Source organism: Primulina tabacum, chromosome 9 (assembly GCF_025594145.1).
Source record: "Primulina tabacum isolate GXHZ01 chromosome 9, ASM2559414v2, whole genome shotgun sequence".
NCBI classification, from domain to species: domain Eukaryota; kingdom Viridiplantae; phylum Streptophyta; class Magnoliopsida; order Lamiales; family Gesneriaceae; genus Primulina; species Primulina tabacum.
The window spans coordinates 13718763-13724838 of NC_134558.1; the positions used below are offsets into that span (position 1 = coordinate 13718763).

A 6076-nucleotide genomic window follows, 5' to 3' on the forward strand; every position below is an offset into this window, starting at 1 on the left:
AACCATTTTTAATGAATAAAATTTTATCTTCTCTATTCATTGATGTCATTCCAACATTTTTGCATTTTCCCTTACAAGTCCACCTTGCACATTTATGACATCCACCTATACGTTTAGCTCTTCGCTTTTTGGCATATGTGCTTTTACAAAATCCTGGCATATGTCTTATTATTAATTCACTTGCTTCCCCAACCAATCGGACTTTTGCTTCAATTATCAAACGGACATCATTCGGTATGCCATATGACATCATCAACCTTAGCCGCTCACATCTAGCTTTATAAATTTTTTTCAACGCATTATCAGGTAAACAAGCAAAATATTTACGAAGATTCATAATACACGCATCCATATTATTATTATTATTATTATATATATTTCAATTATTTTGGGAAAACTGTAGAAACCGACTTAAACAGTCACGGAGTACCGTTATCCGCCACTTAATCGGGAAATGAACTAGAATCTGCAAAACAAAATGAAAATATCAAACAACTATTGTGGATCATATAAAGGCATAAACTCATTATTAAGAATTTTATTTTCTATAAAAGGCTTAAGTCTTTGCCCATTAACTTTAAACACGTCATTATTTTTAGGATTTTCAATATCAACAGCACCATGAGGATAAACAAATTTGACTATAAATGGTCCTGACCACCTCGATCTTAGTTTACCTGAAAATAAATGCAAACGAGAATTATAAAGCAAAATATTTTGTCCAATTTCAAATGACTTTCTCATAATATTTTTATCATGAAAGGCTTTAGTTTTATCTTTATAAATCTTTGAATTTTCATATGCATCATTTCTTAACTCTTCAAGTTCATTTATTTGCAATTTTCTTAATTTAGATGCATCATCTAAATTAATATTAAATGCTTTAATTTCCCAATAAGCTTTATGTTCAACTTCAACCGGTAAATGACAATGCTTACCAAAAACTAACCTATATGGTGACATCCCTAATGATGTTTTAAATGCAGTTCTATATGCCCATAATGCATCAGTTAATCTTAAAGACCAATATTTTCGATTTGGATTAACTGTTTTTTCTAAAATTTGTTTTATTTCTCTATTTGCAAGTTCAACTTGACCATTACTTTGAGGATGATATGGGGTAGAAATTTTATGTGTAATGCCATATTTTCTTAACAAAGAAGAAAATGATTTATTTATAAAATGACTTCTCCCATCACTAATTATTGCTCTAGGTATTCCAAATCGGCTAAAAATATTTTCTTTTAAAAATTTTATAACAACTTTATGATCATTAGTTCTACATGCAATTGCTTCAATCCATTTTGAAACATAATCAACACTGACTAGAATGTACGTATATCCAAAAGATAATGGAAATGGACCCATAAAATCTATCCTCCAACTATCAAATATTTCAATAATTATGATTGGATTTACAGGCATCATGTTTTGTTTTGAAATTGATCCCATCTTCTGACAGTTTTCACAAGATTTGCAAAATAAATGCGTATCTTTGAATAAAGACGGCCAATAAAATCTACATTGTAAGATTTTTGTAGCTGTTTTATTGGATGAAAAATGACCTCCACATGCTTCAGAATGACAAAATTTAATAACATTACTTACTTCATTGTCGGGTATGCATCGTCGAAAAATTTGGTCAGGACAATACTTAAATAAGTAAGGATCATCCCAATAAAATTTTTTAACTTCTATCAATAATTTATTCTTATCCTGTGAATTCCAATGAGAAGGAATTTTATTTGTCACAAGAAAATTTACAATGTTAGCAAACCAGGGCATAATAGTAGCATAAAACAGCTTATCATCTGAAAAATTTTCATTTATTGATATTTCATCATGAGATGATTCAGTCATTATTCTAGATAAATGATCGGCTACAACATTTTCTTTTCTTTTTTTATCTTTAATTATAATATCAAATTCTTGTAACAATAAAATCCACCGTATTAATCTTGGCTTATCATCTTGTTTATTTGATTAATATTTTATGGCAGAATGATCGGTGTAAACAATAGTAGTAGAACCAATTAAATAAGATCGAAACTTATCTAATGCAAATACTACTGAAAGTAATTCTTTTTCAGTAGTTGAATAATTTATTTGGGCACTATTTAAGGTTCTACTAGCATAATAGATTGCATAAGGTTTTCCTTCTTTTCTTTGTCCTAACACAGCTCCTATAGCATAATCACTTGCATCACACATTAATTCAAATGGTAAAGACCAATCTGGAGGTTGTAAAATAGGTGATGTAACTAAAAGATTAATAATTTTTTTAAAAGCATTTTCACATTTCTGAGTCCATTCAAATTGTGTATCTTTTGTTAAAAGATTTGAAATTGGTTTAGATATTATGCTGAAATTTTTTACAAACCTTCTATAAAATCCTGCATGACCCAAGAATGATCGAACTTCTTTGACCGTTTTTGGTGATGTTAAATTAGCAATAACATCAACTTTGGCTTTATCAACTTCAATTCCTTTTCAGATATCACATGTCCTAAAACAATCCCAGATTTAACCATATAATGACATTTTTCCCAATTTAAAACAAAATTTTTTTCTTCACATCTTTTTAATACTTCTTCTAGATTTTTAAGACAATTTTCAAATGAGTTTCAAAAAACAGTTATATCATCCATAAAAACTTCTACATATTCTTCAATCATATCACTGAAAATACTTAACATGCATCTTTGAAAAGTAGACGGAGCATTACATAAACCAAATGGCATTCTTTTAAATGCAAAAGTTCTGAAAGGACAAGTAAAAGTAGTTTTTTCTTGATCTTCTAATGATATAGGTATTTGATAATACCCCGAATACCCATTAAGAAAACAGTAATAAGAATTTCCTGCTACTTTTTCTAGAATTTGATCTAAAAATGGTAGTGGGAAATGATCTTTTCTAGTTGCATCATTTAATTTTCTATAATCAATACACATACGCCAACTAGATGGAATCCTAGCTTGTAATAACTCTCCCTTTTCATTTTTTATAACAATGATGCCGGACTTTTTAGGTACTACTTTTGTTGGACTTACCCATTTACTATCTGAAATTGGATAGATAATTCCAGCGTCTAATAGTTTTAATACTTCATTCTTAACAACTTCCTTCATATGTGGATTTAACCTTCTTTGTGGTTGTTGATATGTTTTAGCATTTTCTTCCAAGTGAATTTTATGTGTACAAATTAAAGGATTCATACCTTTTATATCTTTCAAAGTCCATCCAATTGCATTTTTATATTTTTTAAGTAATTTAATCAAATCTTCTTCTCGATTTGGCAAAAGAGTGGAAGAAATTACAACAGGAAATGTTTTATTTTCACCAAGAAATACATATTTCAATTCTAATGGTAAAACTTTTAATTCAAGTTTTGTATAATCATCTTCTTTAAAATTATTTTTAGACTCAAAACTTTCAATTGAAAAAACTTCAGATTGTTGATTTAAGTTTTCTTCTTGTATATTTTCTTCCACAATTGTTTCAATTTCATTATCATATTCATTTTCATTAATACCTGGTTGTTTACATAAATTGAACACATTAAGTTCTAGAGTCATATTTCCAAAACACAATTTCATTATTCCATTTCGACAATTAATTAAAGCATTTGAAGTTGCTAGAAATGGTCGTCCCAATATTACTGGAATTTCATTATGTACTTCTATTAGTTGTGTATCCAAAACAATAAAATCTACAGGATATATGAATTTATCAACTTGAACCAACACATCTTCTACAATACCTCTAGGTATTTTGATTGACCTATCCGCCAGTAAGAGAGTAACAGAAGTGGGTTTTAATTCTCCTAAATTAAGTTTTTCATAAATTGAATAAGGAAGTAAATTCACATTTGCTCCCAAATCCAACAAAGCTTTTTTAATTTTATTTTCTCCAATAATACATGAAATTGTTGGACAACCAGGATCTTTATATTTTAAACTAGAATTATTTTGAAGAATAGAACTTACTTGTTCAGCCAAGAATACTTTTTTCTTCACATGCAATTTTCTCTTTACAGTACATAAGTCTTTTAAAAATTTTGCATAAGAAGGTACTTGTTTAATAGCATCTAATAATGGAATATTTATCTTCACTTGTTTAAAAACTTCATAGATATCAGAATCACTTTTTTTTTTATGATTTGTTAATGCATGAGGAAATGGTGGAGGTTTATTTGACTTATTTACTATTTCAGATGATTTATCATTCACCATATTATTCTTAAAATTTAATGTATCATCATTATCAAAAGTATCAGGATTATCATCCTTACTCTTTGATTTTAAATGATCCTTGTTTTCATTACTATATGGATCATTAACTATTTACCACTTCTAAGGGTAATAACAGATTTTTTTTGATCAATTTTTTCATTTTTTAATTCTTGATTTTGATTTTTAGGATTAGGTTGAGGTTGAGATGGAAATTTTCCTTTTTCATGAATATTAAGTGCAGATGCAAATTTTGCAAGAGTTTCTTTCAAATCACTCATAGATTGACTGTTTTGAATATTGATAGACTCTTGCTTTTGGATAAATGCATGAATTACATCTTCAAAGTTTTTTCTTGGAGGTGTAACATAAGGAATATAACCTTGATGATTTTGGTTATTTTGAAAACATTGTTGTGACGGTTGTGCATTATTATCATTCCTCCAACTAAAATTAGGATGATTTTTCCATCCAGGATTATATGATGGTGAAAAAGGATCTAGTATTGGTTTTTTATAATTGTTAACATAATTTGCTTGTTCATGGAGACATTTTTTAAATGAAGTTAATGTTGGACAATCTTTTGTAGCATGATAATGTGTATCACATATATGACAAACAATTTCTTGAATACTTTTTAATTGACCACTCTTTTTCATTTCTAATGACTCAATTTTTCTTGCTAAAGATGCAAGTTTAGCTTGAATATCTATATCATTTTTAAGATTATAGATACCACCCCCATTTGTTGAATTATTGTTTTTAGTTGTTGGTGGTTCTATTGTGCCTATATTATCCCAATTGTGAGCATTTTCTGCTAATGAATCCAAATATTCCATAGCTTCATTTGGGTTTTATCTTCAAAAGTTCCATTACACATGAATTCTATCATTTGTCTATCTTTAGGTATTAGACCTTCATAAAAGTGAGAAACTATTCTCCATGTTTCAAAACCATGATGTGGGCATGTATTAAGTAATTCTTTATATCTATCACAACATTGATAAAACGTTTCTCCTTGTTTTTGAGAAAAAGTTGTAATTTGTCTTTTAAAAGAGTTTGTTCTATGGGAAGGGAAAAACTTTTTGAGAAATTGTTGTTGCATTTCTTCCCATGATCTTATTGAACTTGATCTTAAATTTTGTAGCCATGTTTTAGCTTTATCTCTTAAATAAAAAGGGAAAAGCTTTAATCGATCTATATCCATGCTACAATTTTGATCATTATAAGTGTTACAAACTTCCTCAAATTCTCTTAGATGCAAATATGGATTTTCAGAATCTAAGCCATGAAAATTTGATAAAAGTTGAATAATTTGAGGTTTGAAGTTGAAATTAGATGCATTAGGAGGAAAAACTAAACAAGATGGGGCACTAGTTCTAATAGGGTTCATATGGTGCTTAAGTGTTCTTAATTGATCATGTTCTTGATTATTATTATTATCATTATCTTGATTATTTGAATTATCATCCATGTTTTAATTATTTTCAGATACTCGAATAAGTCTACCACTTTTTTTCGACTCCAAATACTCATACAAAAAAAAAAAAACAACACAATACTTATAAATAAAGCATAATTAACAAATATAAACTTAATTTATACCTCCCCGGCAACGGCGCCAAAAACTTTCTACTACTTAAATAATAATTCACCCAAGTGTAGGTTGTCTGCAAGTAATATATTTCGTAAGTACGAGATCGATCCTCAGAGAGGTTATTTTGAGTTTAAATTTATTAATTTATAGATTACCAAATGCAAGAATGAAGTTTACAAATTATAAATTTTGTCAAGGATTGAGGATTTATTCTTGGTTTATGTAATATTGTTTAACTAAAAGTAAAACA

The 6076-nt window shown here is 28.3% G+C and overlaps 1 non-coding gene across 1 annotated transcript; it reads left to right on the forward strand.

Moving 5' to 3' along the window:
- The first annotated feature begins 5179 nt into the window (after positions 1-5179).
- On the forward strand, positions 5180-5290 carry LOC142504681 (small nucleolar RNA R71). The gene has a single exon (XR_012804306.1). It is a non-coding gene; the product is annotated as a small nucleolar RNA R71 (small nucleolar RNA).
- Positions 5291-6076: the final 786 nt, after the last annotated feature.